The following is a 24,330-nucleotide window of genomic DNA, read 5'->3' as shown; positions in this document are numbered from 1 at the left end:
ATAGATAGATAGATAGATAGATAGATAGATAGATAGATAGATAGATAGAATTTTTCAATCCCAAGATGAGTGTCTAATTGCCAAAAATTCAGGAAATGTATTTCAAAGTAATGCTTATTTTATACACAGTAGGATTGTTGGAATTTAAAAAAGGAAAATGGAATACAAAGGTATTATACTCAAATAAAAAGCATATAGCCTTTCAAATAAGCCAGATACGGAGCTTACAGGTGGGGCAGATACCCTGAAGAAAAAGGATGTGGGAGGTCAGGCTTTGAAAAAGCATATTAGTGTTAGCCACCCTTTGGGCATAGTCCCATTATATAAAAATAGTAACGTCTGGTTCCTGGACACTTTCTATGTCCCAGACATTTGCTACACTCTATATGCTACTTTATTTCATGCTTTCAAAAACTTATGTAAGGTGAGCATCTCTGTTTTATAGGAAATGTGAGTCGCTTAAATCTAAGATCCAAGAGGGTTTTTCTTAGAGAAGTCACAGGTACCTCCATGTTATCAGCTAAGAATCGGGTGGGAAAAGCTCCTTCCGTTGTACAGTCCTGGTGCTCCTACCAAGTGGGAGAAGTGACACTTCCTTTGGTCATCTGGCATGGGGACTGAAGGATGGTAGGAATCTTCTAGAGTGCTTCTGTTTTAGAAAGACCAGGCAGTAGCTTTGGTTATTAGAATGCATTGATTGGGCAACCATAAACACAAGCAATAAACAACTTATACAATTTTGATAGATATTTGTAGGAAGTTCATCTGTGTACTCACAAATTAAATAAAGGGAAAGTATCTTAAGTGACAAAGAAGAATGTTACTACATCAATAATCCGATTATCTCCATTATCGTAGTGCCTCATCCTGGGTGTAATTGATGTCACCCAAATATCTCCATTACCATAGTGCCTCATCCTGGATGTAATTGATGTCACCCTTCTGTTCCATGACTTGGACCCAAAAGGAGGGCAGTCTTTAACACTGAACGTGACGAGTGTTTCTTCCTAAACCTTGGTTCAGCCAGGACGCTTTCTTACATGCTACTCTCTATACCCTTCTTTCCACTCTCTATACAACCTTTGAACATGACTTTGAAATCAGAGCTCAGAGCCTTCCTTCTACTTCTTCCTTGCCAATAAGCAACCTAATCTCTCAACATAACTGTGCCTCTATCTTTGTTTAAAAAAAAAATAGTGTTATCTAAAATCGATGATGGCTAGTTAGGAACACTTTGGAAAATAAAGGAAAGAACCTTAAATAAACAAATAAATAACTATTATTATCAGTCCTCAAGTTGTAAGCACTATTAACATTGTGATCTGCAAGTTGAACTATATGAAATTGCTGCTAATAGACTTGTTGACCTCCTCACTCCACAAATTCATGTGGTTAAACCAAAATTTAATGTATGTCTTTTTAAGATTATTTTGTGCATAGATTTATATTTATAAAACTGTGGATATGTCCACACAACTTATATCTAGGTTGTTTGTGTTTTGCTGAACATAACATAGAGTACATTTTACCATGCAACTGTTCTTTGCAAACATATTTTTAATTGGGAGTTTCACTTAAGATACCCCTTCCTTTGTGCCTTTGCTCTGTAGAGCCAGGGTGTCATTGGCTCCAGGCAGGCATTTATTCAGCAGTAAATTTTAACTATTTACTAATCAAAGATATTGCTTAAGCCAGCAGGAAAAAGCTGTATTTAATCAGGACATTTGAGCATTTTCTGAAAGACTTTTTTACAAGAAAAACTTGAGAGAATCCAATTAAATACGTTGTTTGCAGTACCAGCAGTATTATATTTCCTGAGAACAGCTGTACAATAGAAATTGCCAAAATTATAATTCATCACCTCAAAACTGACCTTTCCAAATATTTAAGAGGTTGAAATTTTAGCTAAATACAGTTTCAGGAGCTCATTAGATTTCCAAGAGTATATCTAAGAATATCATGGCTACATTTCAAAATGTGGTATTTGAAGATATGTGTTTCCAAATGATGTTATCAGATTTTTAAAAATATTCCAAATCCATTAGTCATTGTTGTGCAATGCAGAGTGCAGCATTCCCTTCTTAGAAAGATACATTTACTTTTGTGATGTTATAGAGTCTATGAAATCTGGGCAAATACTTACCTAGACTCAAGAGCACATTCAATTTTCGGCTAAGCTAGACTCTAAAGAATAATTTTGTTTCTTTCATGTAGCGAAGAATCCTGAGCTGTCTGCGCAGGGCATCATTTAGCATAGCTCCCCCACATGGTCAAACAAAATTGAGAAAAGCAAGCATCAGAATATAGCTGCCTTTAGAAAGTTCACAGCCCACATCTCAGTTTTGACATTTCTGAGTAATCTCATTGTAACAGTAATGGTAACATAGTATTTAACCCAGAACTTTCCAAATTTATTTGAGCACCATATCTCTTTTTCGAATATGTGGAGCCCTGGGACATCCAGTAGAATCTAGGAAATGTTGTAACCATCTAGGTAGTGTCTTTTGATTGCTTGAATTTGCCTACTCTAAACACTATCATTTAGTCAGTTATCAGTTAGAATCCAGACAGTTCTGGTGACTCTCTACAATACCAGCAAGGGTGAATTTTTGGCCAGGCATGGGAGCTCACACCTACAATCCCAACACTTTGAGAGGCGGAGGCAGGAGAATTGTTCCAGCCCGGGAGTTTGAGACCAGCTTGGGCAAGATGGTGAGACCTCGTCTCTACAAAAAAATTAAAAATTTATTTAATTAAAAAATTAGCCAGATACAGTGGTGCATGCCTGTAGTCCCAACTACCCAGGAGACTGAGGGAGGAGGATTGCTTCAGTCCAGGAGTTCTAGGCTGCAATGAGCCGTGATGGCACTGCTGCACTCCAACCTGGTTGACAGCGAAAAACTATCCCTGAATGGAGACTTCCTGCCATTGCAGTGAAGAGTAAAAATGAAACAGATTCTCCACACAGGCAGGTCCTACATATAGAACAAAATATAGCTACTTTCTAGTATTTAAGAATATATCTGCCTGCAGGCTTTAAAACTGAGCCAATATCGTTACTGATTCTTCGTTTTCTAATCAGTTCCAAAGTGTAATTGATGAGAAATGACGGCCCAACTCTGGAGAGATATTGGACTGTAAATTGCACTAGTGGTCCTTTAAGCTGTGTTTCTGGTTCATGGCGGAAGCACCCAAAAGAGTATCTTTTACAAGAATCAAAACTATAGGTGCACTTTTCCCCTTTAAAGTTGGTTTCTTGAACCCCTGTAAACACTATTGTTTGGTCAGACTCTGTAACACTGGTTTGGCCCAAAATAAGAACTACTTATCCCTGGCTTTCACATCCATGTTATGACTTAAGAGAGAGTGTGAGAGAGGGATGGGAGTCAGGGTGGGGGTGGAGGGAGAGGCTGAGGTTCATAGACTATAATTATAAGTCACCTGAGCTGGGCTTGCTGAAAGATTACCTGAAGAAAAGGGTGATTAATATTTTCAAGCATCTAAATGGAGCCATCTCTGGCTAAAGAATAGCATTTTAAAGATATAATATTATTTAAAAAATTAAGGAGCTTCAAGACTGGACTTTTTCTTTTGTTATAGATTTTTTTTGAACTTTAAAAATTATAGGAAACCATTTGGTGAGTTAGACATTTTTAAAATTATAGTTTCATGGGAAAAATAACAGCATTGACTTTTAGATTTGGATGTGTTTTTCTATGTTAAAGCTACTTACTAAATGGAGCATGTCGTAGTGTTTACTCAACAGGACAGAGCCTTTTAAAATTCTCTTTGTGAATAATAGTTACGTTGTTTTCTCAAAATACATTTTTCAAGGATTATCTCCCTCTTAATGCCACAACATCAGAACCTTGCCTAAAGATTGTTTTCAGTCTGCCTTTGCTGCAAGACTGCGTTTGAGGCCCCAGAGATAATAAATAGATATACCTGTGAACACTGCTTTTGCCAAAAATCAGATACATAGGTAGATGCATATATAGATAGAAATAGCGATAGGCAATTATAGGTAGGTAGGTAGATAAGAGATCGAGAGAGAGAGAAAGAGTGAGAGAGAAAGAGAGAATATCCAGTTATGGTGAGGAAATGGGAATCAAAATTGCTACAACTGTTTTGAAAAGTAATCTAGCAGTATGTACCAAAATTTAAGATGTGAATACTCTACAACATATACATCATAATTTTAGGAATATAGAACAAACAAATGAATAATAATCCATGTGTGTGTGTAAAATATCTCTTTTTTGAATATTGGTGCATGCCTGTAGTCCCAGCTACCCAGGAGACCGAGGGAGGAGGATTGCTTCTCCTCAGGAGGATTATATATATGTACACACACACACACACACACACACGGATTATTATTGCTACATTGTTTATAAAAAGAAAAAGGATGCAACCATAATTCTATAAATAGTAAAAGAATAAATTAGGGCACATCCATGCTGAGGTGGATTGACTCTTACAAAGCGGCAGTTAGATCAAAGGCATTGATGAGAAATCTATAGTACTGATTCATGAGAAGGGCATGTGAATAGTCATATGAGTGGTAGGATAATAGTGAAAGAAGTGGGTGGAGACTTACTTTATTCTATTGTACTTCAGTTCGTTGTGCTTCACAGATACTGTGGTTTTTACAAATTGAAGGTTTGTAGCTACCCTGCTTCAGCAAATCCATTGGCACCATTTTTCCAACCCCAAATGCTTACTTTGTGTCTCTGTCACATTTTGGTTTTTTTGTTTGTTTGTTTTTGTTTTTGTTTTTGTTTCCAGATAGAGTTTCGCGGAGTCTTGCTCTGTCGCCCAGGCTGGAGTGCAGTGGCCGGATCTCGGCTCACTGCAAGCTCCGCCTCCCGGGTTCCCATCATTCTCCTGCCTCAGCCTCCCGAGTAGCTGGGACTACAGGCGCCGCCACCTCGCCCGGCTAATTTTTTGTACTTTTAGTAAAGACGGGGTTTCACTGTGTTAGCCAGGATGGTCTCAATCTCCTGACCTTGTGATCTGCCCGCCTCGGCCTCCCAAAGTGCTGGGATTACAGGCGTGGGCCACTGCGCCTGGCCTTGGTAATTCTTGTAGTATTTCAAACTTTGTAATTATTATTATATCTGACATGGTGATCTGGGATCAGTGATCTTTGAGGTTATTGTTATAATTGTATTGAGATGCCATAAACCACTCCCTTATAAAATGGCAAGCTTAATTGATAAATGTAATTAATGAATGTGTTCTGACTTCTCCACCAACCACGCATTTATCTCTTTTCCTCTCCTTGCCCTCCACCCCATTTCCTGAGTCACAACAATATTGAAATTAGGCCAATTAATAACCTTACAACAGCCTCTAAGTGTTCAAGTGAAAGGAAGAGTTACACGTCTCAATCAAAAACTAGAAATAATGAAACTGAGTGAGGGTGCCATGTGGAAATCTGAGACAGGCTAAAAGCGATGCCTCTTACACCAAACAGCCAAGTTGTGAATGCAAAGGAAAAGTTCACGAAGGAAATGAAAAGTGCTACTCCAGTGAAAACATAAATGATAAGAAGACAAAACAGCCTTATTGCTGATACAGAGAAAGTTTGAGTGGCCTGGCTAGAAGATCCGGCCAGCCACAAGATTACCTTAAGCCATAGCCTCATCCAGAGCAAGACTTTAACTCTCTTCAATTCTGTGAAGGCTGAGAGAGCGAAGGAAGCTGCAGAAGAAAAGTGTGAAGCTAGCAGAGGTTGATTCATGAGGTTTAAGGACAAAAGCTGTCTATATAATATAAAATTACAAGGTGAAGTAGCAAGTGCAGATCATTGATGAAGGTGGCAACACTAAACATTAGATTTTCAGTGTAGACCGAGAAGCCTTCTGTTGGAAGAAGATGCCATCTAGGACTTTCATAGCTGGAAAGAAGTCAAGGTCTGGCTTTAAAGTTTCAAAGGACAGGCTGACTTGCTTATTAGGAGCTAATGAAGCTACTAGTTAAGTTGAAGGTAGCGTTCATTTATTATTTCAAAAATCCTAGGACCCTGAAGAATTATGTTAAATCTACTTTGCCTGTGCTCTATAAATGGAATTACAAAGCCTGGATGACAATGCATCTATTTACAGCCTGGTGTACTGAATATTTTAAGCCTACTGTTGAGAACTACTGCTCAGAAAAAGATTCATTTAAAAACATTACTATTCATTGACAATGCATCTAGTCATCCAATAGCTCTCATGTAGGCATACGAGGATGATATTAATATTGTTTTCATGCCTGTTAATATAACATCCATTCTGCAGCCCGTGAATCAAGGAGCAATTTTGGCTTTTAAGTCTTATTATTTTAAGAAATACATTTCATAAAGCTATAGCTGCCATAGATTCTTTTGATGGATCTGGGCAATGTCAGTTGAAAACCTTCTAGAAAGGATTCACCATTCTAGATGCTGTTAAATATATTCATGATTCTTGGAAGGAGGTAAAAATATCAACACTAACAGCAGTTTGAAGAAGCAGATTTCAACCCTCATGGATGATTTTGAGGGGTTCAATACTTCAATGAAGAAAGAATAAATACCATTGTGGAAGAAACAGCAAGAGAACTAGAATTTAAAGTGGAGCCTGAAGATGGGCCTGAATTGCTGCTATCTCGTGATAAAACTTGGAGGAGGAGTTGCTTCTTATGGATTAGCAAATAAAGTCATTTTCTTGAAATGGAATTAACTCTTGGTGAAGATACTGTGAATATTGTTAAAATGACCACAATGGATTTAGAATATTACAATAACTTAGTTAAAGAAGCTGCAGCAGCCTTTGAGAGGATTGGTTCCAATTTTAAAAGAAGTTCTACTGTGCACAAAATGCTGTCAAACAGTATCACATGCTACTTGAGAATGTTATGTATAGCATCACACGCTACAGAGAAATCTGTTACAAAAGAGTCAATCATTGCAGCAAACTTCGTTGTTTCTTATTTGAAGAAATTGCCACAGTCTCCCCAGCTTTTGGCAACCACCACCCTAATCAGTCAGCACCCATCAACATTGAGGTAAACCCTCCACCAAAAATATATATATATATATATATATAACTCTATAAAGGCTCAGATGATTGTTAGTATTTTCTAGCAATAAAGTATTTTTAATTAAGGGATGTACATTGCTTTCTTGGGCATAATGCTATTGCACATCTAATTGATGACAATATAGTGTAAACATAACTTTTATATGCACTGGGAAACCAAAACATGTGTGTGACTTACTTGATTGTGGTGGTATAAAACCAAAACCACAGTATTTCAAAGGCATGCCAGTACTACTTTAAAGAGGTTAGCAAAATATCTTACCTTTTTTATGGACATCATAAATCAGAGTAACTTTTTTTGACCTGTTGAAAGAAGCCTGTCATCTGGCCTTCCATAATTATTCTGTCTCTAGTTTTGTTTTCTTCTTTATCTGGCTAACTATATAATTAGGACAGCATTCTCTGGAATTGCCAATCTTATTTTGATTATGTGACCTTTGAGCCATGTTTACTGGGTTTTGGAGAAGACTGTCATCTCTACTTACATATTTGAACCTCATCTCTAAATGAATGTTACATGCAATTAATTTTCAATAGAATGAATCTGCAGCTAGGATGAAAGCCAATTCCTTTGCTTGTTTTCAGAATGAATGCCTTTCTGAATCTGATACTAGAGAAATTTAATCAGAGAAACTTCAAGATGTTCAATCTCATTTATTGTCTCCCAATTCTTTTAGTGAACAAGATATTGATATTAGTAGACACTTCAATAATTGAGTTGTGTTTATGTCTGTTTTAACATTAATGGTGCTACTTAATTTTGTATAATATATTTACTTATTTAAAATGATCTGAATTTCAACATGTAGGCCATGTTGGGACTCCTAATTGTAAATTAAGCAAATGTGTTTGTAATAATTGGCATTTATTACTTTTAATGAAAAAATCTCCTGTAAATATTTTCTGAGCACCTACTATGCACAAGACAATGGGTTTCTGTGAGATGACTGACAAATGGTTAAATGGAATTAACTGAGTACTTGCCCTTTGACTCATTAGATGTTACAGGGATATTAGCAGCGAAAGATGAATTGTATGCTCATCAGCATGCCCTAAATAGTAGAAAATGTCTATTTGTTAGATAGAGATGAGGGAGAGAAATGACTCCATCCTCGCACTGAAGTGTTGTTTGATGACTTACCCTCATTTCCTGTAGTAGGAATGGGAGTGTTGATATGGTTCAGTTTACTCTTGAAATTCTAGGTACACAGATATTATTTCCTGAGAATGTGCTGCTATGTAAGAGAGGCAAGGCAGCTAGTGGAAAGAGTCAGGCAGAGCTGATTTCAAGTTTTGACCCATGGTAACTTACCCCCTCGACCTCAGTTTTCCACCCCAGGGTATAAAGTGCGTGCTTTTCATGGAATGATAGCTCCAGTCCTTCCTTCCATAAGACACACTTCTCAGATAGGGAGGGCTGGGGGAGGGCGGCAGGGGGGAAGGGGATCTTGGGAGAGGAGGAGCCTGAGAGGCCTTGCTTGGGTCAGATGCCCTCCATTGCTGAAAGTGGGAGAGGATCCTGTGATTGACAGTTCCAACATGGCAAGCAATAGCAGAGGGAGAGGGAGGTGCTAAAGAGAGGAAGAAGGGATATGAGGGCAGCAGAGGACCAATGCTCGCGAGCATAAATGTGTTTCTCAAACTGATGAAGGAGCAATTACTCTTTTCCCCTAAATCCTTTGCATATTAATACTTTTAAAAGACATGTAAAATACAAATCTATTTTTAAATTCTCAATTACATATCCAATTGCCGTAATACTCTCTCGAAGTTTGCTCTCCATCTCTGTGCTGATCTTGTCACAGATGACACTCGCAGAGGTGTCACTAGGCTCCTCTCTTACTTGCTGAGAAAATTCCTCCACATGCACCTCTAGGATCCTTCTACTTCTTACCTCACGGTCTCTTCTCGGTCCTCTTTCCATTTGGTGTCACCGTCACCATGCTGTGCAAACTTCAAGGTCCTCCTTTAAAAAATTCAACCACACTTTATCAGGGGATCTCATCCTCAAGTTCTTCCATAGCATTTCCCATCCCTTCATGACCCTCTGAACTCAGCCACATCCTTGACAGTGACACAGTTCCCCGGTTCTTCTGCAAAGCCTGCCACTTCTTTTTCTTTCTCTAGGTTGACCTTCTAATGGAGGTGCTTTCCTAAGATTCTGGCCTCGCTCTCAGGCTCAGTACACTTAGTATCTGAAGTGGAGTTAGGGGATTTTCATGACGATTGCATTTTCTTCCTGTATGAGAATGGGCTAACTGTAAGATCACTGTATGCGTATATTTTGAGTAGTGTCTGGGAGAAGATAGCAACTGCAATACTTGTTGAACACAGACCATACTAGCCAATTTGCTAAGAGAAGAAGGCAATCATCACTTACCTGTAAAATGAAGAGATGAGCAACTTTTTTTTTTTTTTTTTTTTTTTTTGAGACAGAGTCTCACTCTGTCACCCAGACTGGAGTGCAGTGGCCAGATCTCAGCTCACTGCAAGCTCCGCCTCCCGGGTTTACACCATTCTCCTGCCTCATCAGCCTCCTGAGTAGCTGGGACTACAGGTGCCCGCCACCTCGACTGGCTAGTTTTTTGTATTTTTTAGTAGAGACGAGGTTTCACCGTGTTAGCCAGGATGGTCTTGATCTCCTGACCTCGTGATCCACCCGTCTCGGCCTCCTAAAGTGCTGGGAGCAACTTCTTTATTTTTATTCTTCTCACTCTATCTCCCTTCCTTGCAACTGGAGCTTAGGCAGGTAGGACGTGAGGAGCTGTAGAATGAGGAAGTCAATAGATACATTTCTTTTCCAGTGACAGGTACCTTAACTTCTCTGACCCTCTCCATCCTCTTCAGGTACGTGAGGTTAGGCACCATGATCCAGGAAGTCACTTCCAACTCAAAAATTCTGTAGTTTTTTTTGATTGCCTCTAGTCGTGTTGTGTAACCTATTGATGTTCTCTTTCTCAGGGTCCTGGTTATTTGTTAATACCATCTTTTTTTGTTGTTTTTCTTTTCTAGCACTTGTATTGTGATTAGCGGCCAAAAAAACAACAGTCAGAACTTCAGCTAAGATACAGTAAGGTAAAATCCTTTTTCTAGTTGAGCTATTTCCTTGGAAAGGGGAATTGATGGCCCAATCTGTGAGAACAGATTAATAAGGAATAAGAATTTATAAGTTGGTGTTTTCAACATGATGTACAGTTGTTACCATTTTTAGTCATGCTCAATTTTTTGTGTCTTAATAAAGCTAAGTGTGTTCATTTTCTCATCAGTTTAAAAATGGAAATAAAGGCATGTTGATTGAGATTTGAAATAAGTTAACTTTATTTCAAAAGCACATTTGTGTTTAACTGTAGCAATGTGGAATTTTTTGAAATATTGCAAAATGTTTGAATTATTAATACATATATAGGATCGTGTAGCTTGTCTAATTCTTAGAAGCTTAAGAATTATCCCTTTATTTAGATTGCCTTTCTTCAGAATGCTGTACAAATACGATTGTGAACATAAACAGCAACACTGTGGAAAAGCTCAATCTTTCTTAGATGTTATCCTCAATAACGTTTTATCTATCTAGCAAACACTGTTAACATCCTACCTTAAATCCAATCTCCCTATATAATCTGTTCTCATACAGCTATAAAGACACTACTTGAAACTGGGTAATTTAGAAGCAAAAGGGTAATTTATTAATTGTGTTCTACATGGCTGGGGAGGCCTCAGGAAACTTATAATCATGACAGAAGGCGAAGGGGAAGCAAGGCATGTCTTACATAGTGACAGCAGAGAGGGAGAGAGAGTGCAGGGGAAACTGCCACTTTTAAAAACATTGGCCCTCATGAGAACTCCTTTACTATCATAATAACAGCATGGCGGAAACCACCCTCATGATCCAATCACCTCCCACCGGGCCCCTCCCTCATTTACAATTTGAGATGAGATTTGGGTGGGGACACAGAGCCAAACCCTATCACTATCCTCTTCCTTCCTAATAAAATCTTGATGTTGTAAGGACAGCAAAGTGCCCAGCTAAAAAATATTCTCATCTTCCCAGATTCTTTTTCTGTGGCCATGTGACTCAGCTCCAGCCGATGAGGTCTCAGTCTTGGTCCCTGGGGAGAGACTTTCAAGAGGAGATTCCTCTTCGAATGTTTTTTCCTTTGTTCCTATCCCATCATTCTATCAGGAAATCACGCCCCTGACCCCCCACCCCTTCTTGCAATCACAGCAACGAAACCCGAACTGGGGATACTGGAGCGGGAGGATAAAATGAGCTTGAGCTCTTGCAAGCCCACCATCAGATGTCTTGTTTCATGAGACACATACAGTCCCTAATTTAGACGAGCTTATTAGGTTTGCTGACACTCAGAGCCAAATGGAGCCTTAGCTGATTCAGTAACATTTATATCTGGATATCATGCTAGACACATTACCCTATCTTACTTAAACACCACAGTAGTACTATTAAGTCCAGTATTTTTATTCCCATTTGATGTATGAGGAAACAGGCTCTAAGATGTGAAGAACTTTGTCCTGTGAAACTTGTCCTATGGTAGTAACTGGCACAGGTGAGATTTGAACTTGGACCTGTCAGAGGCTGATCCCTGTACACAGCTGCCTCAATGCTGGCCCTGACAGCCTGGTTCCAGGAGCCCGTCCTATTGCTGATTACATTTTACAGTTAGACAGTGGGCATTGTCAGCTCAGTAACCCTTTGACTACAATGCTCTTCAATAGCACAGACTTTCTATTATATTTTCCATTTGTAAAACTAAGTGAACTGAGTCTATTCCTGTATAACAGAAACGAGAGAGAGAGAGAAAGAGAAATGAATAAAGATAGAGAGAGAGAGAGAGAAAGAAAGAAAGAAAGAAAGAAAGAAAGAAAGAAAGAAAGAAAGAAAGAAAGAAAAAGAAAGAAAGAAAAGAGAAAAAAGAAAATAAAAGGAAAAGAGGAAAACAGATCTGATTTGGGAGAATCAGTTTATATTGGAATTACCTGTGAAAGTTGGTAAAGGAAATATTAATTCTGAGCATCTTATTTTCTTTTTTGTTGTTGTTGTTTTTTGAAATACAAGTCTAGAACTAATGGTCAAAATATGGTCACCAAAACTCAGCTTTTACCCAACAATCATAGAATTAAGTATTCTCTGCCTAACTATCTTTGTTAATTCACTCTTATTGACTTGGTTCAGGAAAAATATATATATACATATATAGCTTAAAAACTAAGTCATATAAGGAAATTTCTTTCTGAAGAACGTTTTACAAGGCGTTGCATAAGGCACTGAGCTGACTTGGGGGATGAGCTGGATGATGGAAACACCTTTTGGCTGGAAAACAAGGGACTGGAAATGCAGGGGACAGCCCAGCAATTTTTGGCATTACAGAAAAAGCCATTTCACCTCTCTGGACCTTTGCTGCTTATTTGTAAATTGATGGTGTAAGGTATTCTGATGGGCTGTTAGTATAAAATACTAGCTTAACTTCTTGGGTCTCCATTGCTAATGCAGGGAAATACTCTGATATCTACTCAAAGAGACAGTTTTTACTTCTGTCCATTGAACCTAAGAGTGACCAGTTTTTTTCGTTTTCCTTTTATTTCTTCCAAATACATCCTGAATCCCTTGTCTCTTTTGTTATGACTCTACTCCAAGCCATCATCTTGTCTTGCCTGGACGATGGCATTAGCCTCATGTTAGTCAACATGGCTTTCATTCTTACCACACAAAATTACATTCTGTCACAGCCAGCGTCTGCTTTGGGAAGCCTCTGTTAGATCGTGTTATTCTCCTATTTGAGACCTGCTCAAAATCCTTCAATTCCTTCCCCTACATTTACAATCAAATCCAAATGCATTAACATGACTTATAAATCTGATATGATCTGGTTTCTACTTGTACTTTTCTCTCTTTCTTCCTACACTCCAAGCCTCCCTGTCTTTATTTATTGAATATTTCTCTTTGTTCTTTGCCCTCGGGGGCCTGGCACTGAGCCCCTGGCTCTTCTTACTACTTGACCCTTCCAGTCAAATCTCAACTGCCAAAACCTCTCCTAACCACTCTTTCTAAATAACCACCGTCTCGGACACCCAGGTTTAATTCCCTTTAGAAACTGGAAGTTTTATTTCTTAAGGCATATGAGAATAACCCCTTATGGACAAAATACTTACATATGTCACTTAAGGGATTTAGGTAAGACATGATAAATCTGTCGCACCTGTTTATAATTTGTTATTTATCTCCCGTTATAATATGATCTAAGCTCCATGAGGGCAGGGCCTTGTCTGTTTTCTTCACTGCCAAAACCACCAACTTATAATGATGCCTGCCCCCTGCAAGAAGCTTAGTAAATGTTTGTTGAGTAAATGAATATAGAGTCAGAAAATACCCTATGTTAAATATCTTAAAAGAAATTAAGCCGTTCTTATAGATGTCCCCAACGTGTCTTTTGCTTAGATGAGAAGAAAAGAAGAAAAAAACAACAAAAAAAAGGCAGGGCACGGTGGCTCACACCTGTAATCCCAGCACTTTGGGAGGCCGAGGTGGGTGGATCACGAGGTCAGGAGATCAAGACCATCCTGGCTAACACAGTGAAACCCTGTCTCTACTAAAAAATACAAAAAATTAGCCGGGCGTGGGGCGGGCGCCTGTAGTCCCAGCTACTCGGGAGACTGAGGCAGGAGAATGGCGTGAACCCAGGAGGCGAAACTTGCAGTGAGCCGAGATGGAGCCACCACACTCCAACCTGGGCAACAGAGCTAGACTCCGTCTCAAAAAAAAGAAAAACAGAGAAAGAAAAAGATGAAGAAACAATATAGGAAGAACAGAGGACAGACAAAGGTATAAATAGAAAATAGCAGTAAATCCTTGGGTGGGACTGTTTCAGGGATCTTTACTAGGTGGCATTTCTGATCTATGATGTTGGGTGACAGGGCTCCATTCTTTGAATCTTACGTAGATTTATTGACTAAACCTGGCACATGCACAATGAGAAATGTTTGTTGAATGAAGGCCCGAAGGAATGAAATAATAAATTATTGAACTGCTAAGAGCAAAATTTTCCCTGTTTTTATGGGCATGACAATATTCCCTTGATGCCGGTATTTAATCCATGTTAGTAACAAACATTCCAGATAACAATGACTGTGAAAAATATCCTGTGAAACAAAAGTCAGTCCCTGTGCCAGGCATTTCCCATAGTGCATTTCAGAGTTTATTCTGTCTTCAAGGGAATTGTCACAGTGACTATCCAGAATGGCACATGGTGTTAATGTATTAAAAATACTGACAGGAAAAGGAAAGCTAGAAAAACGTCTTATCTGTCAGTTAAATGATATAGCCTTGTGGTTAGATTACAGCAATTCCGGGGTTTTTTGTTTGCTGCCGATTGAGATTTGACAGCTGTTTGTAAAATATTTACATTCTGATTTCTGTCACATTGACAGCACTTTTGGGTCTTTGGAAGATGATAATCATATGTTAGGAAAATGTTAAAAAAAATTGAAGTTGATCTGTTGAGGAGAAAAATCTGTTTTTAAAATTGTGCAAAGGAAGGGCACCCACTTTATTAAAGAATGTGCATCTAATAAAAGTCAGAAGTAGTAGATTCTTGTGATCCAAAAACATACTACATGTAACGTGCAGTATAGTATCCCTCCCAACCCCGCCTGCCTTGCGTACCTCAGCTTTTCTTCATCAGCTGTGTGTGGCTGGCCACATACTTCTTACCCTTTTCCACTTTATTCTATACATAAAATGGCAATATTTGAATGGCACATTACATAGAATTTTGGAGTATATATGAAATTTTGTGAAAGAAATTTAGCTTATATCTTTGGTATTAAAAGAAGAGAAAATAAAAAGCATTGGGAGGAATACTAAGTATTAAATTTATGTAGAACTTCCAAATAAAATCTTTTCAAAGATTTGAATAAGAAGCATACATTTATATAAATTTATATTATCAGGTATATAGAAATGATGACCTGTAATTCTTGATCAATGGTCTTATTCAAAGTCTTTTATTTGATTTTGTAAATTTATTTTCTGCTCTAACATTTTGCTACATCACTAAACATTCTTTTTAAATGCCATTATATTTATATTCACAGAAAATGTGCATAATATTCTGTAACATATATAAATATTCCTGATCATTTCCAGTATTTCACGTTAAAAATTGTAATATTGATGAAAATCATTGTTAATAACTTTCTACGCATATCCCTGAATATCTTCCTTAGAATATAGTCCCAGAAATGAAATTCCTTGATCAAATGGTACACACATTTTTAAGGCTTTTGATATTTACTATATGGTTTTCCGTTCATCAAAGTCTTGATAGTCACTATCTGTGTGGTGCTTTGTAAGAACAAGTAGATGACGGAAAATGTAAAATCCTATTTTATAGCCATTCAGAAGTTTCCTGTAATTGAAGTTATGTTTAAAGATTCTAACAGCTATTACTTTCTTTCATTGACAAATGTAATGTTGAAACCTCTTGGGATAAGGCAACTGATTTTGGAACCCATCCTAACCTTTTAGTATCAAGTATTTGAAAAATTCTTAGAAGGCATAAATGTTTTTATAGCCCTCACCCTGCACATAGCTTGAAATCACTAAAAGAACATATCAGCTGCAAATGGACAGAAGCGGACTCAATCCTTGATGCTTTGTAAGAACAAGTAGATAATAGACTAAGTGACTAGGAACAAAAGTGCAATTGAAAGCCCTAGGTCTACACCCATTTCCCAGCCACCCCACTTCCCATCCCTAGCTCGGTCCTGTTCCCCCAGGGTCCTCAGCCTCAGAGCCTCCATGTGGACTCTCAGCCTGAAAGCCCAAACAGCTTCTCCCCACGTCCTCATGCCTATCCCTTGATCACAAATGTATTTGGGTTCCAGGTGCACAATGGGATTGCATCAGTGAAAGAATATTCTATGCCTTAAATGGGGGTGGACTGTGAGCTTTAGGGCAAAGAATTCCAAGGACCTGGTTATGTGAAACTTGGTCTAGAAGGAACCAAAATTCTCATCGGCCTGTCCCTTGGAGAGGGTTGTGATGAGAGAGATGAGAAGAAGGCCAGAGTAGACCCTCTGACACGGTGCTTTTCAAACACTCATGTGCATACAGTCACCATTAAAATACAGATTCTGATTCAGAAGGGCTGAGCCTTTGTATTTCTGACAAGGTTTCAGATGAAGCTGATGCACTTTGATGAAGCTGACTGCACCGTGAGTAACAAAACTGTGATACACAGGGCCAAGGCACAGTCCCATGGCCTGGGGACTGCACCAGTATTGGCTTGATGTGAAGACAGAGAAGTGGTCCCTGCTTGGGACAACTGTCTTCAGCAGGAATTCCCAGCCTGGCCTTCCCACCCCTCCTCTTCTCCATTGAACACCATGCTCCCTGGTGTTCAACCTGTACCGCTACTTCCTCCATCAGCTCATAGCTCCTTGTCTGTGATAGGCACTGAACTTGATATCTGGATGGCAGAGCCCCCTCAGCTGTCCTCAGAGTATCGTGGAAGAGCAGCAGGAGCCAAGTGTCCCCACCGTATTTGCAGCTGGACTAGATCGTAGGCACAGCACCAGATGCACTCAGCTATGCCTGCCTCTGAGGACTAGGGCCCCTGCCCAAGTCCTGCTAGCCGCTGGAGTCTGAGGGTACTGGCTTCTCTCTTGAACACCAGGATACTGTGGGACAACATGTGGGAAGCCTTATAGTTAGATTCAAAATGGCACATTCATTGGAGATAGTAAACACAGTAGTCCTCCAGTGATACTGTAGTACATTATATGATCACAGATTAAAAACCAAAATTCAGCTTTTCAGATGGCCCAGATGAAAACAATGCATTGTAAAGAAGCAATCCTTAAATTGCCAAAGGAACATGTGGACTGAAAGGAAAAGAAAATCCAAACCAGGAACAAAAAATAAAACAAAATAATAGATGGTACGTTTAAATTAAAGAAACTTTTGGGAAACAAATACCTATGTGATGTCATACACCAAACAAACACAATGCAGAAAAGCTAAGAGAGGTTAAGGTATTAAAATGTATTATAAAATAGTGTTTATGTCAAAAACAAAAATAGTATCAAAATATGGACATCAAAAATAAAGTAAATATGATGGAATGGCTACCAAAAAAATGTAACTAAAGAACAGCCATAGAGAACCGGGAGTAGTCACATGAAATAATAGAGGTGGTTACTTTCATAAAAATACAGCTTCAACGTTTGTGGGTGGTACTTTTTAACTAAAAGAGAGTTTTTAACATAGTTCTATAACGTGGAGAAATTAAGTTCCATTCCAAGAGAAATGAGAGAGTTCTTGGGCTTACAGTGAAAAAGTTTTGGAAATGGACTTGAAAATTAAAGCATAACATTTGTACTAAACAACATGCACAATCCATGCAAGTGTAAGGAGAAATAAATTCAAAGCACATAGAAGAATGCTTTGAAAAAAAAGAACTTATAATTTGACCAAAGGAAAAGGCAATGCATGTGCAATATTCACAATCTAGAGTATCACAGAAAAAAAATAAAATTCAATTTACACAATTTCTTAGTATTCTGAGACTGCAAACCCTATCCAATTTTGACATGTCCTTTCAGCAGAATACTTATTCAATTCCTGTTACATGTTCTCCAAATGGACCATGTAGCTGATCTGTTCTAATGCTTTAATACACAGCCTATGTGTATGAAAGAAGAGCTTGCAGTCCAGTATTAATGACAAGCTATACACATATTTTTTTAAAATGCTATGGCTGTTAAGTATCATACTGGATAGAAGTCACGTGACCAAGTCGTCATGGTCTATATCATTCGCACGTTTGGATGTTTTTCACAGTGATAGGCACATATAAGCACTGTTGGAAAATGTTCATGGAAATGACATGTTAATTGACATGCTAAGGTAGAATAAAAGGTAATATGTGGCTTCAGGGACATAGAGATAGCCTTCTATAAGAAGGTGATATAATATGAGACTTGAGAAAGGGCAGGATTTATATAGGCAGAAAGAGGGTACTGCAAGGGATCATGGGTAGGAGTTTGAATGCAAGTGATAGCTTCAGAGTTGTCATGTGTGTGGATGTGGGTGTGTGAGTTATGAGGATGAGGAAAGGCAGACAAGGCCAGAATGAGAATGACTTTGTATATCTTAAGGAACTTCGATTTTCCACTAAAAGTAGCAGAACACTGAAAGAGCTTGAGTAGAGGAATAACATTAAGGAAAATTAACTGGGCAACAATATGTGGAAACTGACTGAGGGTGGGGAAATGCATAGATACGTCACTTTTCTGTGGTAAGAAGAGATGAAGGACTAAACAAGGAAAACTACCAACGGGAGTGAGGAAAGGATAGACTCAGAAGACACCACGAAGAAATCTGGATCTTATCCCTTTGTACATCAGTTTTATATTTGCCCTCTCCTGTGTCTTCACACTTTTTAATTCTTTTGACTATTTGTCTTTCATAGTTAAATGTTTGATTTATAAAGAAAACACAAACACCTCCTCTTAGGCTCTCCATTGATTTCAGTCTCACCTGCCTTCTCTCCCTCTCACCATCCATGACCCCACTTATCCAATTCAATTTCATCATCTTCCCTTCACCTCCTCCGCCCACTGCAGTTTCACCACATCGCTCCAACTGTGGTTGCCAGAATGAGTAAAGACCTTCTCATTGATAAACCCTCAAGAATCTTTGGTCCTTAACTTTTTGACTCCTCTGTAAATTTCGTTACTATTGACTTTTTTGAAATTCTCTCTTTTCTTGGATTCGAAGGAACCTCTCTCTTCTTAAATCTCCTCTTTCATCTCATCGGCCTCTTTCTCTTTTTTTCCTCTCCTTCTTTTCTTCTTTCTCTTTTTTTCCTTTCCTTCTCTTATCTACTGCTAAACTGATGATTTCCTTCTCTTCCCACCCCCCAAAATTTGGTTCAGATTTTTTCCTTTTTACTTTACTTAACTCGACCTTCAGTCCAGTGACGCAAAGCTGTGCCTCAGCTTAGACATTTTCTCCTAGTCCACATCTGTATCTCCAGCTGGACAACTCCACATGGGTTTTCACCCTATACTCCCAAAACCAGAATAGCAAAACTGAGGTCTTCTGCTTCTCCCTACTTCTCCATATCTCTACCCTAGGTACAATTCAAAATGAGAAACATCCCTTTATCATTCTGAAATGAAAATGTAATCGATTGGGCACAGTGGCTCACACCTGTAATCCCAGCACTTTGGGAGGCCGAGGCGGGCGGATCACGAGGTCAGGAAATCGATACTATTCTGGCTAACACAGTGAAACTCGTCTCTACTAAAAATACAAAAAAATTAGCCGGGCATGGTGGCGGGTGCCTGTAGTCCCAGCTACTCAGAAGGCTGAGGCAGGAGAATGGCGTGAACCCAGGAAGCGGAGCTTGCAGTGAGCCGAGATGGTGCCACCGCACTCCAGCCTGGGCGACAGAGTGAGATTCTTTCTCCAAAAAACAAAAAAAAGTAATCATAATTCAAATTAAGCCACTTCCTAGCTGGCTCAAAATTGCTTAGCTTCTATGTCTCTCAGTTTTCTTATCTACAAAACGGAAAAAAAATAGTGGCACCTACCTCACAGGAGTATTGTGGAAATGGTAACTGGCACAATGTAAGCCCACAGTAAATATTAACTATTTCACAGTTTGAAATAATCAGAGTCCCCACTGACTTAAAAAGAAAAAACGAAACTAGTTTCCTCAGCACGTTATTTAATTTTTGCTTAATTCTCAAGTTGCGTTTCTCATCATTTCCTAACTTCTACTCTACCCTCTACCCTGAAAGATTCTCTAGGAGGCTACTCTGCCCTATCCACCCCCAAGCTCATGAGTGTCTCTTCCTGTTATTAATCGTGACTTATCTTTCATAGTTTTCACCGATGCTTCAAAGTATGTGGGGGATGTCTCTTCTTGCTCCCTTTTCCCCAAGTCTAAGTTTGTTTTTCTCTCTTTGCTCCTGGAGAGCCACTGACTTAGAGGTTTTTCACCCTTCATTGCCATTGTGCGCACATCTTTATCTGACTCTCAGATAACGGCAGCTCCTTCATGGTAGAGAATGCACTGCTGATATGTAAGTTTTGAGAGGAAGTATAACAAGAGAGTGTGGACAACACAAGAGAATAAGCAGTTGGATGCATGAATAGTTCATCTAGAAATAGCTGTCAGTGGAGGTGAGCCAGCCCCACCCCTCCATGTGGATCTGGGTAGTGGAAGAGGGGGATTTCTGGAGCGGAGAGAGCTAAAGAGAATATGGTGATTTCAAGGATAAGCTAAGTTTTGTCTCAAACAATGATGTGAGGAAGGAATGGAAGTCAGTTGATAGATTGTTCACAGTGGATGAGCATGGAAGGAACTGGGACAGTGGAAGGGACCGGCACAGCGTCACCAGTAAGTCAGAGAGCTCATGCTGACCTGATGGTAAATTTGTATCTGTATAAAATCTTCTGGAAGCAGATTCAAACAGATTGAGATGTTCAATCTCAAGAATGAAGAATGGCCATGACTGATACATGAGTCAGTGATGTGTAGGAATTATAGATAGTAACATTCATAACATTGACATATATCCATAGTCTTATTGAGTCACAGTATTTTTGGGTTACGGTATACATACACACCCATCTATATGTGTGTAGACACAGTGTCATATATAATAGTGTATTATATATACACATTGTATAGATTTTGATTATAAGAGTAATGCAATGTTTATTATAGAAATGTTTGCAGCCGTCGGTGCTATGGTCTGAATGTTTCTGTTCGCCTAAATTCATATGTTAAAATCCTAATCCCCAAGGTGGTAGTATGAGAAAACAGGGCCTTTGGGAGGTTATAAGGGATTAGTGCCCCCGTAAAAGAGGCCCAAGGGGGCTTCTTTGCCCCTTTCATCATGTGAGTACTCAGTGAAAGACACCGTCTATGAACCAGAAAGCAAGTCCTCACCAGACACCAAATGTGCTTGTGCCTTGATTGTGGACTTCCCAGTCTCCAGAATTGTGAGTGATACATTTCTGTTGCTTATAAGCTATTTAGTTTGTGGTATTTTAACTGCCCAGATGGACCTAAGACAATAGAAAAGATGTAAGTCTGATTTGAAATGAGCTAAAAGGCAGAATCGGAATTCAGGAGTTCGAGGCAGTTGATACAGATGACCTCATAAGTAAGCTTAGTTTTAAAAGGGAGCAGAAACATTGTGTGATAGCGGCTACGGAACAATGGAAGAGGCAGGACCTGGGACCACGTGAGGGCTTTTTTAAGCTAGGAGATATTAACGCCTGTTTGTGAAATGGTGGAAGTAACCCAGGAAGGAAGGATAAAGTGAGGATGGATGAGAAAGAGGACTATTGCAGGAGTAGAGATCTTGAGTGCGGGAGAAGGATAGTGGGGTGGGTTTTCCCTGGGTCGTGCAGGGACAGAGGCAGAGTTCATGGCACAGATGCTGGTGGGTGAAGAGATAAGGATAATCAGAAAAGGAAGCAGTCCTCAGATTATTATTACTTTCCTTTTCCTAACTACAAGATACTAGGCAGCAGGGCACTGTATTCCATCCAATTAAAATAAGGTAAATATTTAAAGCCATCCTTTGGATTTAGAAGGATGGTTCTGAAGAAAGAAGCCATGTGCACAGTTACCGAGCTCAAGGTCTTTGATCTCAGACAGCCCTTGGTGTCCTGACCCTGCTACCTTCCTTCCAGCTGTGGGACTCTCATCAGGTGAACTGGGAGGTGTCCTGTGCAAGAGCCCAGGCTCTGGACTTGGCTCTCAGCTCTGTCGGTAACTGATGTGTAAGTTTGGATTAAGCACTAAGCCCTTCCTCCTCCACACTTCTTCTGTAACATGGAGACAATTAAATGATTCTTCTTATAGGCAGGGTGAGCAATGGATGACGATACTGTAAATTTCATAGTGTAATACCTGCTACATATATGTCATGGCCTGCCAATGTTAGCAGTTAGTATTTCACTGCTCTAAGCCTTAGTTTCTATATGTAGAATGGAGACAATGATATACTTTGACAGACATAATTATTGTGAGAATAAAAATAAATTGCATGTCAAGCTCCTAGCACACAGTAAACAGAGTAAAGGGGAAAAAGGAAGTGTGAGTGAGCATGAGGAATGACTTCACTCTGCAGCCACAGAAATTGGTAACTTTCTAAGGAAGATTTGGAGAGAGAAAGTGATTTGTGATTTGGAGGCAAAGTTTTAAACTTAATTTGTAAGACGAGGAAGCCAGCTAAAGCCCGACAATGTGGCCCAGGACAAGCATTTCATTTGAAATGATAAATTTAATAAAAATGGATTCATTTTCACTTCACTGAAAGTGAGAGGAGATTTTGTGTGTGCATGGGAACATACAAAAGCAAATATCTGCAGAAGCTAACTAAATGTAATGAGATTTTATATTGAGAAGCAACATTAACTACCAGAGTGTAGCACAGCATCTGAATCAGTGCACAAAAGTTAAAACTAAGTAAATTTATTCAATTATATAAAATTCTGTGTTTTATAGTATCACACATTAATATATGTAAATATGTGTCGACATATATGCATAAAAATATGTGTGCATTAACATATGTAAATACATGTAAATATGTGAGTATACATATATGCTTAACATCATGTGTTTTGATTTCTAAGTGGAATCATAAGGCTCATGACAGCAAACCTAGCTCAGTGCCTGGCACATAGTAGGTGTTGAACAGTAATGGATGAATAAATGAATTAATCAAATCCATCTTTGCAGCTTGTGTAACTTATGTTGGAGATCCCCATCTTAGAAAAAAGTAGTTAACATGTTCTATTTGTTTCTTTATAAACAAATTTAATACAAATTGATACTTAATGATGGCAAGCTAGATACAATTAGAGAATATCTTGTATGAGCTGATGTGTCAAATCAAAGAACTAAGGAAAGGCATTATGAAAGGCAAGTAATGTAGGTGGAGACAGGATTGTGTCTTAGACGGAAGAAGGAGGGTGCGGTACAAAAGATGTCATGAAGTATTACCCAAAACAATGTTGTTTCTGCTTCCAAATGTTTGCGCTTCCTATTAGGGAACAAGGAAGGCATGACTTAAAGCTGGAGGCAATAAAGCCTTACACAGAGAATGGTGTTGGGGTGTTGAGAAAAGATGGAATAGTAGACGTGGCTAAGACGGCATGCGGGTTCCTCTCTCCTCACTTCTTCCCCTTCCCCAGGCCAGCCCCTAGAGTTGAACTCCAGTGAGTTGCATGACTAACTCCAGCACTTGCTGAGGGGAGTGTAGAGAAGTTGGTACTCGAAGTGTGGTCTGAGGATCAGCAGCAGCAGCATCACCTAGAAGCTTGTTGGAAATGCAGAGTCTGAGACCCTACCCTTGTAGTAAGGGTTCAAAAGAAAAAGAGACACATTTTCCTCTGCACAGCAGCTCACTTCAACGACAGTTATAAGACAATGCTGTCCGAAAAGCCAAGGCCAAAGGAATGGGCTCCAAACAGCACCCCCCACCCCACCCTTCCAGAGCAAGGTTGAGGGGAAAAAAAAGGGAGAAAGACAAATTCCTTTACTGATACTCCTTTCCCAGGCCTCTTAAGAATGACTCTGTTTTACAAATGTCTGTGTTTAGCCAGTTCTTGTTTTTCTTTCACTGCAGCTACAAGGCCACCAGCTATGCAAGGCCCCAAGTTATGCACTGTATGATTAACGGCCTTTGTTTGGCTTCTGTAAGCCTGCTTATAAAAAGCCCCACTCCGTCTTTGTTCAAGGCTCAGCTTTTTGGATGTGAATCCACTGAGCCAGTGCATACCTTAAAATAAATATCCTCCTGTATTCACCCGTACTGGTCTCTCTCGTCCTCTGTGTCCTGCAACACCCTAGCCCTACTGAGTCCGAATCTGCAATTAATAAGGTCTTTGGGTGACTCACGGGCACATGAAAATTTGAAAAGCACTGGCAATGAGGTTAGAAATGTGGGCCTTAAAGCACATAGATCTTGGTTCAAATCCCCATTCCACCTTGAGCAAGCTAATTTTCTAATCTTGTTTCCTCACCTGTGTGGTATAATAATGGGCACCTCATGAATACTACCATGAGAGATAAATAAGTAGTTACATATCAAGTGTTTATGTAGTGCCTACCTCTTAGTAACTGTTCAATAATGTTACCATTTTTTACTATTTTTTTCTCTGCTGAGTAACAGCAAAAGAAAGTAGTGAGGAAGAAGCATTCTCCATGTGATC

The 24,330-nt window shown here is 39.2% G+C and overlaps 1 protein-coding gene across 10 annotated transcripts in view; it reads left to right on the top strand.

Moving 5' to 3' along the window:
• Nucleotides 1-24,330, top strand: part of CHRM3 (cholinergic receptor muscarinic 3) — a 521,589-nt gene that overhangs the window by 230,744 nt on the left and 266,515 nt on the right. For 6 of the 10 annotated variants that reach the window (XR_002732373.2, XM_031935427.1, XM_031935430.1 and 3 more), the window contains one exon: nucleotides 10,083-10,145. The exons of the other annotated variants lie outside the window; for them this stretch is intronic. The gene's annotated coding sequence lies outside the window, so the exon portion shown is untranslated. The remainder of the gene's footprint in view (nucleotides 1-10,082; nucleotides 10,146-24,330) is intronic. 10 annotated transcript variants of the gene reach the window in all.

Source organism: Piliocolobus tephrosceles, chromosome 1, assembly GCF_002776525.5.
Source record: "Piliocolobus tephrosceles isolate RC106 chromosome 1, ASM277652v3, whole genome shotgun sequence".
Taxonomy (NCBI): Eukaryota; Metazoa; Chordata; class Mammalia; order Primates; family Cercopithecidae; genus Piliocolobus; species Piliocolobus tephrosceles.
This window is presented reverse-complemented; position numbering and strand designations above follow the sequence as displayed.